The 14,576-nt window shown below is 40.2% G+C and overlaps 1 protein-coding gene across 8 annotated transcripts in view; it reads left to right on the top strand.

Moving 5' to 3' along the window:
• The window catches only part of CTNND2 (catenin delta 2), a 1,014,682-nt gene that overhangs the window by 20,890 nt on the left and 979,216 nt on the right, over window positions 1–14,576 (top strand). The window lies entirely within an intron of this gene.

Raw genomic sequence — 14,576 nt, 5'->3', positions numbered from 1 at the left:
AGGCAAATCAAACTTTTTCTACGTATACACACACATGCATATGCATGCATATATATCATTTTAAAAATAAACTTGAAGACCTGATTTTTGCATTTTATTTTGGTAGAAACTGTGCCTCATATACCAGACACTTGCTGATGCTAAATATCTTTCTCATCTCAGTTTGCTTTCTGCCCTGTCATTTCCCCGGCCTTCCTGTCCCTGTCACTAAGGGGTCTGTCCCGAGGTTGTTGGTGTGGCGGTCAGGTTCAGCTGCTCCACTTGGCATCTGCCTCGCCCTCCCCCTTCGCTCAGGCACCATCTCCATGGAAACTGCAGGCTGCTCCGCAGGCAGCTCTTGCTTGCAGGGTGGCTGGAGCTGGCAGAGGCAATCAAAGAGCGAGGAGGCCTTGAAGAGCCCTGGAAAAAGCTTCCAGTGTAATTGCGGAGACAGGAATGAAAAATGTTATTAATCTGAGACATCCAGGCCAGCGCTGAAGCTCCCGGGAGTCCCCATCTCTCCTCAAACCTTACAGATGTGATGCTCCCACGTCCACGTGCTTCCCGCTCCCCTGAGCCCCTGTTCTCTGTTGAGGTCTGAGGAAATCTGGGGAGGACAGAATCCAGGCTGAGCAGCTGCTCCCATGCGGGGAGCAGGCATGGCTGTTAAGAAATCATAATCTGAAAAAAGATGTAGACACCAAATTTCGTGGTCTGTAGATCTTAAGCTACAAACTTCAGCTCAGAGTTCTGGAAATGACTTCTAGGCACTTTTGCAGCTCTCCCAGCCTGAGAGGAGTGTTCTGATATGACTGTTCTCAGTTCGAATTCTGGGTAGTAGAACACTGCTAAACATTTGCTTCTGGTTTCTCTAAGCATTGATCTACCCTGAAGATGAAGGTCAAGAGCAGCTGAAATGCTGTCTTTTCTTCGGTTCCTCTGAACCCTACTTTGCTTGGCCTTGACCTTTTCTCTGGGGAGCTCATCCTGGCCACAAGTGAGCAGACTTTTACAAGAGGTAACATGAAGAAGACAGGAGAACTTCTTCAGGGAATATAGACTGAGGAAAATGTGCAATATCTATGATAGAGATTTTTATCTTTTTGTAAACAACTCTGCTGCAACATGTTTATTAACACACACTGATGTAGTTTTTCAAGTATAAAAGAAAAACATTTTGGAAAAAACATAATCACATTTTTGAGTAGGTTCCTGATTGCTTCCAGAATTTCTCTTCCTTTGTGTGTCTATAATACATTGTTAAGCTGTCCTATAAAGCACTTTCAAAAGCAGAATGCTTGAATAAAAGATAATTGTCTTCTGCATTTCTTTTCTTATATGCAGGATTCATTTATTTGATCCTGTCATATAGGAAGTTTCAAATTTTTGCATGCTGCTCTTTGGTGCTTACATATTTTTATTTAGGTCTATTTATATATCATCTTATCGAATTTGATGTTTATAACTCGATACTATATATTTTCTTCCCTTTATGCTATAGGACTTCTTTCTGAGTAAAATAAAGTTTGAGGCCCTCACATTTAATGCTCTTATGTCTTCATCCTACAGATCAGAGATGCTCTCAGAATATGATGATAATAATGTGGTTGATAATGATGTTAAAAGTGAGAACACTTTTCTCCAGACCTCTTATTTTCCATCTGTGGATTGATCAGTAACATGAAATAAAAATTTCTCAGTGACAGATACCTTAAACATTGGGGATGATCACCAAACATACCCAAGTATTGTTAATACAGTTTAACATTTTTCCTTACCTTTTGAAAAATACTTCTTTTACAAATTATATTTCCCATATGCTTGATTTATAATAATTCAAAATTTATTTTTAAAAGTTAGCTTTGAGACCTCAGAATGAATTTTAGAAACTGCATGCCAATCAAAATAGCAAATTGCAACATTCAAAGAATGTACTTGGTGTAGCCCATAGAGACAAACTTTTAGCATTCATTGTGTATGTCAGAAAAGAAGAAGAACTGGTCATTAATGAGCTAAGTGTTCATCTCAAGAAGTTAGAAAAGACAGACAAGGGCGTAAACTGAATGAAAGCAGGTAAAAGTCAGCTATTACAGATAGACGTACCACAGTCATTCCTAGGAATCCAAGTGTGACTTGGTAAGAAAAATTTGTTTTATTGGTCATAGACCACTTCAGTATTTACAGCAGAGGGAATTTCATGTAGGGGATTGCTTACCTTATTTGAGAGAAAAACTGAGAAGTCAGATAAGGAGGCAGAGAAGTAACTCAGAGACTAGCCTTGGGAAGCATGATTCCCATTAGCCTGGAGCAGTGTTCCCAGCCAGGGGCTGTATGGATTCCTCTCCACATAGGGAACAACTCCTAACCTTTGGAGACGTGATGATTGTCATGACTGGGTGGAGCTGCTACTGGCATCTATTATGTAGAGGTCAGGGATGCTGCTAGATATTCTACAAGGCACAGAACAGCCTCCGGAACAAAGAATTATCTGCCCCCCTAATGTCAATAGTGTTGAGATTGAGAAACTATGGCCTTGAAATATAGGAGGAGACAGTACCACCAGACCCAAGACCTGGACTTCCCAGAATTAGAGGCCCATCCAGCAGGACATGGAGCCATGGAGGGGATGCAGCAGATGTCAGAGAGGCTGTGGGAGGCTAGAGGAAGGGAGAAAGATATTCTGCTTCCTCCCGCCTCTCATCCAGACTCCTGCAAGGGAGGGCTAAACTCAGCTAGGTTTCCCTTACAGAAGCACAGAAAACGGCCTGCAGGTCAATCCCACGAGGCAGGGCAGAGCCAAGAAGGTGGAGGAGTGATTCTGAGGACACAAGGAAGGGACCAGCCAGCTATAATTCACTACGTTAACAGATGAAGGAAAGAAACTAATGATCATTTTAATCAATGTTTTAAAAATAATGCATTTTAATATAGATCATAATTAACAATTCTTAGTAAACTAGAGATAACAGAGGATATTCTTAACCCAAATAATGCTGAAATCAGACATTTATGGAACCATTTTAATCACAAGAATGAAAGAATATCTGCTTTTACCTTTGCTTTGACTTCAGACATCACAGTAAGGTAAGAAAAGACCTAAGAAGCAAAGTTAACTTTGAGACAGTATAATAAACCTTAGAAAATGTTTATAACTTAGTGCCAATTAAAACAGCAAAAGTGCAGAGCAAAACAATGATAGCTTTGAATATTTATTTCAATTCATAACATTATTAAATGTTCATGAATATGTGATACTTTTTAAAGATAATTTTTATCTGGTTTAGGCTCTTAGACTATATTTCTCAGCTTCATTTTCCATGCAGAGTTATCTTTCAAATTTGTATAAATATTTATATGCATTTTAATATGTATGCATGTGTATACACACAGTTTATTGAACGAATATGATTAGATTGATTTTAACTCTACGGTTAAATGTTAAACTTGTAGACTTTTAGAAGTGGAATTCTCTGAAGTGATTTTATGATCCAAGTCACCTGTTGAAAGATTATATGTATAAATTTGTAAATATATACAAAGGTACAATTGTATACATGACATATATAGTCTTTCTGTTCTTTCAAGGAGTAGACCTTGTCTTCTCCCTTTTTATGCAAATAGCACCAGGTTAAATATTTTATATGACTTTATTCCATCATGATATGGCTGCTGTGTAAATGGAGAATATATATACTTTCTTTTTTTTTTTTTTTTGGCTTTTTGCTATTTCTTGGGCCGCTCCCATGGCATATGGAGGTTCCCAGGCTAGGGGTCGAATCGGAGCTGTAGCCACCGGCCTACGCCAGAGCCACAGCAACGCGGGATCCGAGCCGCGTCTGCAACCTACACCACAGCTCATGGCAACGCCGGATCGTTAACCCACTGAGCAAGGGCGGGGACCGAACCCGCAACCTCATGGTTCCTAGTCGGATTTGTTAACCACTGCGCCACGACGGGAACTCCTATATACTTTCTTGAAGATTTTGTCTCTTTAATTCCTTATCAGGGATGCTCCCTCAAGTCTGTTGTGGAAGCAGGAATATTCCCAATGAAGACCCAGTATTCGTCTTTGATGACTTTGACTGCTGTCTTGCCAGTGTTCATGGACTGGAAATTCCATGTGCTTGTAGCAAATCTTTCTAGTAAGAGCCAGAGCCTAATCTAGTAAGAGCCAGAGCCTAATCTCAAGGTGCTTTGGGCAGGGTTTTTTCTTTATCAGGGTATGATGATTTTTAATTAAGTTATGTATCTTAGAGGAACAACAGTAACAGCAGCATCCCTGCATGAGATGGATTTAGGGGGTTGGGAAGCAAACATTGAAGCCGTGGGGTAAGGGAATAATTATGAAGTTGGCCAACTGGATAGGGCAGTAGGCTCATAGCTAGGGTTTGAAACTCAGTGGAACACAAGTTTCTACCAGAATGATTTAACAGTTGGGAAACTTTTGTTCTTAAATGGATAAAGCCTTTGTAGCTCTACAGGAAAATTATTTCTAAATTACTCAGGGAAATGGAAGATGTAGCCATGGGTAGTTTAAGAGGTTAAAAATCTTACTTGTTTTCTGCTTGTATAAACCAATGTGGGATTAATAATTTAATTTTTTCAAAATTGAAAATATCAGTTTAGTCACCTGTGCATATACGTTCTGTGTATTTAACGTGAAAATTGTCTGGGTTCTGTTTTCCTTTGGAAATTAGTGGTTGGCTTTACCTTCGCTTAGTACATGTTATCTAGGTGAAGGAATGTGGTGCTAATTTCCTAAGGTAAATGTTATTACACATCACTGGCTCGATGACATTTGATTTTAACACCATGTTTTTGTTCAGTATCGAAGTTATAATAAAATTTTCATGAAGAGATGATTAGAATGAGAGAATTTTATCATTAAAGGTTGCTGTTTTAACAGAGACCTAGGCTAGTGCCTCAGTGTATGGTTAATGTGTTCAAAGTTTGCTTTTTTCCCATCTTTAAAGCAAGTCTGTAAACAGCAGAAATTATTACAACAGTATAAATCATCTATGCTTCAATATAATTTTTAAAAATGAAAAAGAAAGCAAGTCTGTGAAGTTGATCAATATTCTGTTCACCAGAGATTAGTAGGGCTTGAAAGTCTATGTTAGTCATGAGATGGCTATTATGAAAATGGAAAATATATACATTTATTCACAAACACTACAATTTAACCAAACTTATAATACCTTTTTCTACAAATTGTTCTCTTTGGGATACAGATATCACTAGCAAAAATAAAAACATCCCACCTGGTCATGGTGTACGATCTTTCTGATATGTTGTTGGATTCGGTTGGCTAGAATTTTGTTGATAATTTTTGCATCTGTATTCATCAAAGATATTGGCCAGTAGTTTTCTTTTTTGGTGATATCTTTGGTGGGATTCATCCCAGGTTCACAAGGATGGTTCAACACACGCAAATCAATCAAAGTCACACACCACATTAACAAAAGAAGAAGACAAAAACCGTATGGTCATCTCAATAGATACAGAAAAAGCATTTGACAATGTCCAACATCCATTTATGATAAAAACTCTCGCCAAAGTGAGTATAGAGGGAACATTCCTTAACATAATCAAAGCCATTTAGGACAAACCCACAGCAAATATAATCCTCAATGGGGAAAAACTGAAAGCCTTCTCACTCAAATCTGGAACAAGACAGGGATGCTCACTCTCACCACTGCTCTTCAACATAATTTTGGAAGTCCTAGCCACAGCAATTAGACAAACAAAAGAAATAAAAGGCATCCAAATAGGAAGAGAAGAGATAAAACTCACTGTATGCAGATGACATGATACTATATATAGAAAACCCTAAGGGTTTAACCCAAAAACTACTTGAACTGATCAACAAATTCAGCAAAGTAGCAGGATATAAGATTAGCATTCAGAAATCAGTCACATTTCTGTGCACTAACAATGAAATATTAGAAAAGGAATACCAAAATACAATACCTTCTAAAATTGTACCCCCCAAAAATCAAATACCTGGGAATACAGCTGACCAAGGAGGTAAAGGACTTATATGCTGAGAAGTATTAAACATTAATGAAGGAAATTAAGATGTAAAGAAATGAAAAGATATTCATGCTCCTGGGTTGGAAAAATCAATATTGTAAAAATGGCCATCCTACCCAAAGCAATCTACAGATTCAATGCAATCCCTATCAAATTAACCCATGACATTTTTCACAGAACTAGAACAAACAATCCAAAAATGTATATGGAACACGAATGACCAGAATTGCCAAAGCAATCCTGAGAAACAAAAACCAAGCAGGAGGCATAACTCTTCCAGACTTCAGACAATATTACAAAGCCACAGTCATCAAAACAGCGTGGTACTGGTACCAAAACAGACAAATACACCAGTGGAACAGAATAGAGAACCCAGAAATAAACCCTGACACCTGTGTTCAGTTAATCTTTGACAAAGGAGGCAAGAGCATAAAATGGAAAAATGAAAGTCTCTTCAGAAAGAATTTCTGGTAAAACTGGACAGCTGCATGTAAATCAATGAAACTAGAACCTACCCTCACACCATGCATAAAAATAAACTCAAAATGACTGAAAGACTTAAATATAACACAAGACACCATCAAACTCCTGGAAGAGAACATAGGAAAACAATCTCTGACATCAACGTCATGAATATTTTCTCAGGTCATTCTCCAAAGGCAATAGAAATAAGAGCAAAAATAAACCAGTGGGACCTCATCAAACTGAAAAGCTTTTGCACAGCAAAGGAAACCAAAAAGAAAACAAAAAGACAACTTACAGAATGGGAGAAAAGAGTTTCAAACAATGCAACAGACAAGGGCTTAATCTCTAGAATATACAAGCAACTTATACAACTCAATAGCAAAAAAGTCAGCCACCCAATGGAAAAATGGGCAAAAGGCCTTAATAGACAGTTCTCCAAGGAAGATATACAGATGGCCAACAAGCACATGAAAAAATGTTCAACATCCCTGATTATTAGAGAAATGCAAATCAAAACTACCATGAGATACCACCTCACACCAGTCAGGTGGCCGTCATCCACAAATAACAAGTGCTGGAGGGGCTGTGGAGAAAAGGGAACCCTCATGCACCGTTGGTGGGAATGTAAGCTAGTACAACCGCTGTGGAGAACAGTATGGAGGTACCTTAGAAAACTGTACATAGAACTATCATGTGACCCAGCAGTCCCACTCTTGGGCGTATATCTGGACAAAACTTTCCTTGAAAAAGACGCATGCATCTGCATGTTCATTGCAGCGCTATTCATGATAGCCAAGACATGGAAACAACCCGCATGTCCATCGACATATGATTGGATTAGGAAGAGGTGGTATATATACACAATGGAATACTACTCAGCCATAAAAAAGAATGAAATCATGCCATTCTCAGCAACATGGATGGAACCAGAGACTCTCATACTGAATGAAGTAAGTCAGAAAGAGAAAGACAAATACCATATGATATCACTTATAACTGGAATCTAATATACAGCACAAGTGAAACTTTCCGCAGAAAAGAAAATCATAGACTTGGAGAATAGACTTGTGGCTGCCTGGGACGGAGTGGGAGGGATCGGGAGCTTGGGGTTAATGGATGCAAACTATTGCCTTTGGAATGGATTTACAATGAGATCCTGCTGTGTAGCATTGAGAACTATGTCTAGATACTTACATCAAAACACAGCAATGGGAGGAAAAATTATGTATACAAGTATGTGTAACTTGGTCCCCATGCTGTACAGAGGAAAGAAATTATAAAAAAAATAAACATATCAGTAGCCTATTTTTTTATAGTTACAAGAAGATAGCAATGCCAAATGAAATGAGAAATGTGGGAACTTTTATGTGTCCTTACACATGAGGTCGAAAGTGTGTCCTTGCACAGGGTAAATCCTTGTTGTATTGTCACAAAGTGAGGGGTGTGCAGAGCAAAGGTGAGAGGTAAGGTAATTAACCAGGTTAACAAACAGTATGTACATTGGGTATCAGCAAAAGTGAAGCCAAGAAGTTATAAAAAACATATGAGGAGTTTCCGCTGTGGCACAGTAGGTTAAGAAACCAACTGTAGTGGCTCAGGTCACTGTGGAGGTGAGAGTCTGGTCCCAGCCTGGCACACTGTATTAAAGGATCTGGTGTTGCTGCAGCTTTGGTGTAGGTTGCAGCTGTGGCTGAGATTCAGTCCCTGGCCTGGGAACTTCCCCAGGTCACTGGTGTGGCCATTAAAAAAAAGAAAAATAAGCGTATGAATTATGTACAGTAAAAGTAATTTCATGTCCATCTTAGTTTAAAATAATGTATCAGGTTCCTCTTGTACAGCTTTAACCTGAAAATCAAATAAAGAGTCCAGACATGTTGCTGTGGCTCTTCTCTACCTTATAACATACGCCGTCAAAAATAACCTAAATACCCGTCATATTCTTGAATCTAGATTAGCGAGTTGTTTCTCTAGAAATCTTCCAAATGAATAGCTTTAAAAAGGAAAGCATTCCTTAGGTCTGTGTTAGTTTCCCCATTCCCTGCCCTCCCTGGCCGTCTTACTATTACATGGTCTCTTCTAGGCTCTTTTCTGTGTTGTCTTCACTTGCTCATTGCCACCAGTGTGTTCGTGTCACCTGTTGGTCCTTTGGTTCGTGGAATGAATGCTTGAAGGCCAGTACTCAGTGCAAGGCTGCTGTCAAAGGGCACACACTGTCTTTGTCACCACCTCCTTGGGCAGCTGTCAGAGGGGTAAGCTGTATTCTAACTCCCTGCCCAGTTGGGAAGGGTCCCCACAGAAGAGGAGGTTGTGGAGTGGCTACTTTGGCCTCCAGTCCAAGCTGACAGTCTAGCTCTGCCAGCAACCAAATGGATGCTACGTTTTAAATTCCATCCACTCCTTCCTAATTGGTTCAGAATGGAGAGGTGTCTCATAGGCAACATGCTTATATTGATTTTTAACTTTGGGATCAAGTGGTGAACTCATGGACAGTCAATAAAATCTCCTTGTGACCCAGTTAACCTCTGAAGATAAATATGCAGGGTACGTCTCTGTCCATATTCTGGTCCTGGGAGCTGACGTGACATAGCTCACCTTCCATTCACTGCCCTGTTTGGCTTGAAAAAGATGGTCACATTTTAACTGTTTCCTTCTTAGAGTGTCAGGTCAAGTCATTTCAGGTGGTATCATTGTAGTGATGAACTTTTATTTATTTTATTTAATTTTTTTGTGGCTGTACCTGCAGTATATGGAGGTTCCCAGACTTGGGTTAAATTGGACCTGCATCTGCTAGCCCATGCTAGAACCACCGCAGCATGGGATCCGAGCCACAGTTGCAACGTGCACCACAGCTTGCAGCAATGCTAGATCCTTAACCCGCTGAGCAAGGCCACGTTTCAAACTAACAACATCATGGATATTATGTTGGGTTCTCAATCTGCTGAGCCACAGTGGAACTCTGTGATGAACTTTTAAATAATTGTGTATGATTATGCCCTGCCTTCAGTACTGATAAACATCTTGGAATTACTTTTGGCTTTTTTTGTTGTTGTGTGGGAGTTTTAGGCAGACATGCATGAGAGTATCAAATAGATATTTAGGAATAATAGGCTTTCCACAGGAAATATCTAGAAATTGTCACATCAAATTATTCTGCTTCTTTACCCACCCTCCCCCCAGATGGCTACTCCTTTCTCCTTCCCAGTAATAGAATAGGAAATTTACCAGTGAAAACTCTTACTACCTCAATTGTCTCTTATTCTTCTCCAGTCTTAGGTCTCAAAATGAATTGTGCAGAATTGCTTCACTTTTAATTACTGCAACATTACCAACATCAAAAAGAGGAACTGTGTAATCAGTGGAGATCATTTAGAGACACAAGTAAAGCCTCTAGAGGGTGCCAGAAAGTTTGTCTTTGGTACAGCTCATGAGAACTTGGTAAACTGTCGCTTAAGCTTCTGACAATTTCACCACCTTTTCTTTTTTAGAAAATACGGATTGCTATGAATCTAATAGTTCTGAAAGAAATGAAACAGTAAAGAGAAAGGATGGAATCCATGAAATCAGCCGGCACTGAATGCATTTTCTAGGTTTGCTTCAAAACAATATAGGAGATCAGCTCTTGGGAGTTCCTGTTTTGGCTCAGCAGGTTGAGTCTGACTAGTATCCATGAGGATGTGTGTTTGATCCCTGGGCTTGCCTAGTGATATGGCGTTGACTCAAGCTGTGGCATAGGTCACAGATGCAGCTCGGATTCCATGTTGCTGTGGCTGTAGTGTAGGCCAGCAGCTGCAAGTCTGATTTGACCACTAGCCTGGGAAGTAACTTATGCTGCAGGTGTGGCCCTAAAAAGAAAAAAATAAAAGGATATCAGATCTTTCAGTGTTTCGAATGTAAATGTCACTGGTTATGAAAGCGACACCACAGTCAAATGACTAATTTAGTCTTATTCTATTACTTTATAGTGTTATACCCAATATACTTAGGGGTTTGAGAATAAAAACTTGGCCATGAACGTGAGAAATATCTGCTTGATATTGACAAGTTAAGTATTTCAAATTACCATGGGCCTACCTCTGTTTATATGGTACATGAAGTGTTAATATTTTTGATATGAAGTGAAGATCTTTTTTTTTTTTTTTTTGCTTTTTAGGGCCACTCTCATGGCATATGGAGGTTTCCAGGCTAAGGGTCTAAGGGTCTAATCGGAGCTACAGCTGCAGGCTTACGCCACAGCTGCAGCAATGCCAGATCCCAGCCTCATCTGTGACCTACACTACAGCTCATGGCAACACTAGATCCTTAACCCACTGAGCGAGGCCAGGGATCAAAACCCGCAACCTCATGGTTCCTAGTCAGATTCCTTTCTGCTGCGCCACAGCAGGAATGCCCGAAAATAATTTTTAACGTTAAAATATTTCCTCCCCCTAAGTCTCTAAATATTATTTTTCTTCTTGGCAAGAACACTATGAACATGGTATCAAGTATTTTCTGGCTTCCCAAAATTTACATTTTAATGTTGGCCATGAATAATTTTTGGGACCTTGGACGTCACATTCAACTTTTCTGGGCCTCCGATTCCTTCTCTCTAAAATGATGCAGTTGGCCAATAACATTAAGTGCTCTTTACAATCTTTATTTTATCAACACAGGTGTAGCACTTTTGATGTGCTGGGTACTATTCTGTATCCTTTACATAGTTATCTTTTTGAATCCCTCTAGCAACCTATGAAATAAGTACTGTTTTATTTGCCATTTTATAGATGAGGAAACTGAGGCAGAGAGAGGTTCAGCAACGTGTCTGCCTCCCTGGGATGTCTTCTACGGACCAAGCTACATCAACACGAGAGGTGGTATCTTAGTGTTTGGGATGCTATAACAAATTACCCTAGAGGGAGTGGCTTAAGCGACATTTATTTCTCACACTTCCAGAGGTTGGGAAGTTTAGGATCCAGGTGCCTGGAGTTCCTGTCATGGCTCAGTGGTAACAAACCCAACTGGTATCCATGAGGTCACAGGTTCAATCCCTGGCCTTGCTAAGTGGGTTAAGGATTTTGCATTGCGCTGAGCTCTGGTGTAGGTCACAGATGTGGCTCAGATCCTACGTTGTTGTCTGTGGCAGAGGCCAGCGGCTACACCTCCAATTGGACCCCTAGCCTGGGAATCTCCATATGCCATGGGCGCAGCCCTAAAAAGAGGAAAAAAATATATATATATATATATATATTATTTAAATAAATTTAATTTTTATTATTTAAATTTACAAATATATATGTATAAAGACATCTATCTTTTAAAGCACTTTCAAGCCTATAGTTAAAGTGGAATTACATTCACAGTGTTGGAGGTCTATCACCACTGTCCATTTTCAGAACTTTTTCTTCATTCTAAATGGAAATCCTGTAGAACAAGAACTCTCCTTTCCCCTGTAGCCCACAGCCACTAGCAACTATCATTCTCCTTTCTGTCTCTATGAATTTGGCTATTCTAGGTACAGTCTATAAGTAGAAGCATGCAATGTTTGTCTTTCTGTGTCTGACTTATTTCATGTAGCATCATGCTTATAGCCAAATAATATGTCTTTATATGTATAGACCATATTTTGTTTATATATTCATCTACTGATGGACACTTTTGGCTACTGTCAGTGATGCTGCTATGACATGGGTGTATGTCTTTGTGTCCCTAATTTCATTTTGGGGGGGATACATATGAGGTGTGGAATTGCTGGATCATATGCATTTCTGATCCTTTTTGAGGACTGGCTCTGTGTCTTTGATAGTAACTATACCGTCCTACATTCATTGCATGAGAGTTACAGTTTAAAAAATTATAGCTGTCCTAATGGGTACAAAGCTGTATCTCATTGTGGCTTTATCTTGCCTTTCCCTGATGTCTGATGACGTTGAGGCTCTTTTCATGTGCTTATTGGCTGTTAGCATATCTTCTTTGGAGAAATGTCTATTCAAGTCTTTTGCCCTTTTTTGTAGTAGTAGTAGTAGTTGTTGTTGTTATTGAATTGGCCACTTTTAAAGAATAGGTGAATGACTGGGCACCAGGGACCTGCTGTATAGCACAGGGAACTCCACCCAGTGCTCTGTGATAATCTGTATGGGAAAAGAATCTGGAAGAGAATGCATGTGTATACATGTATAATGGAGTCACTTTGTTGTACAGGAGAACTTATCATAACATTGTAGATCAACTATCCTTCAATAAAACTTCTAAAGGTGAAAATAAAATAAAGAAAAAGGTGAATTCCTTAGTCTTCTTGATTCTGACTCTCCAGTCATTTAACATCAAAGGCTGTTAGTTTGATTCACTTAGTTTGTATGGGCTTCATCCTTCATTGGAAGGTAACATGAAACTCAGACTGGTACTCTGTCTTAATGTTGATGTTTCCCATATGAGGCTGCCCTGAGTTGGGAATTCACATCCAAATCAGATCACATAGGAACACACGAAGGCTGTCTGGACAAGCAGTCTAACGCCAGATATTAGTTGTGGCCCACATGATGGTAAAGCAGACTGCAGGGAGAGTGGCTCTAAGCGAACCCAGGCACCCCTGCCACTTGTACATCACATCTCGCTGTGGCTGTGCCTGCACTTGACATCTAGCCTTTGCTTTGGTTGCGGGATTCATACCCGCCTCCTCTTCTCTTTTAGCTCAGATCTCTGTGATGGTGTGCAGAGCAGCAAAGTGAATCTTGACGTGAATCATAGGATCCACTCTCCATTTTATGGCAAAAACTCACTAAAGTAAGATTCATCCTAATCTTTGGTCATAAATGTCAAGGTGTCAAGAGTTTTTACTTTTATTTTTTATTTATTTATTTTTTTGTCTTTTCTAAGGCTGCTTCCTATGGCATATGGAGGTTCCTAGGCTAGGGGTCTAATTGGAGCTGTAAGTGCCGGCCTACGCCACAGCCATAGCAACTCGGGCTTCAAGCCACTCTGTGACCTACACCACAGCTCATGGCAACGCTGGATCCTTAACCCACTGAGCAAGGCCAGGGATTGAACCCGAGACCTCATGCTTCCTAGTCGGATTCGTTAACCACTGAGCCACGACGGGAACTCCAGTGTCAAGAGTTTTTAAATATCTGGGAGTTCCCATCATGGCTCAGTGGTTAACAAATCCGACTAGGAACCATGAGGTTGCGGGTTCAATCCCTGGCCTTGCTCATGGGTTAAGGATCCGGTGTTGCCATGAGCTGTGGTGTAGGTCGCAGACGCAGCTAGGATCCCAAGTTGCTGTGGCTGTGGCGTAGGCCGGTGGCTACAGCTCCGATTTGACCCCTAGCCTGGGAACTTCCATATGCTGTGGGAGCAGCCCTAGAAAAGGCAAAAAGACAAAAAAAAAAAAAAAGAAAGAAAGAAAAAAGAGTTTTTAAATATCTAAACCCAGTAAAGCACCCAGGAACCCTGTGAGCATGGAGGCAGCTCTATAAGATTGGTGGGAATGATGAGGGCAAGAACAGTGAAGAGACTTGCCAGAGGTCACTTGATTGTGAATGTTGTGGCCAGTCCCCATGTTGGGATTCTGTGCATGCTGTCCCCACTTCTGCACGGCTGGTTCGTCTTCAGTGATCCAGGATGGTGTGGAAGCCCTGCGTGTGGCACCAGCCCCGTGATGGCTGGGAAAGAATCTGATATAGGTTAGACATCAAAAAGGGAAACATTTTAGAAGTCAAGTTCTGGGTAGATTCTACTTCTGCTTTTAATGTATTTTTGCAGTTCATGAATAATTGATCATTTAGTTACAATGTAAGTTGGCATTCCAGTAGCCGTGTTGATTGCTGTGATCTGGGCAAGTTCTTGGCCTAGGATCACAGCTTTGATACTGATTTGTTGGGTGATTCAGAGGTCCGCATCTGACTGCTTGAGACCTACACTGCCTTAGAGAGCATTGATGTTATTGTTGAATGAATGAATAAATGAAGTCTCTGTATCTGTCACTAAGAGCACAAGGGGTTGTTCTTTCAAGTTACCCTCAGCTCTAAATTCTGGAAGTGGTGATTATTCATCTCTTAAACAGTAACCTCTGCATTTTCCTCCAGTGTGACAGAGCATCCTATTAATGGGACAGAACTGCCACCTCC

This window comes from Sus scrofa, chromosome 16 (genome assembly GCF_054392235.1).
Source record: "Sus scrofa isolate SSC_HxYL_T2T_F1_AM1 chromosome 16, Sscrofa_HxYL_maternal_Yorkshire_Landrace_v2.0, whole genome shotgun sequence".
NCBI classification, from domain to species: Eukaryota; Metazoa; Chordata; class Mammalia; order Artiodactyla; family Suidae; genus Sus; species Sus scrofa.
Note: the sequence above shows the minus strand (reverse complement) of the source record. Positions and strands in the feature narration are given on the sequence as shown.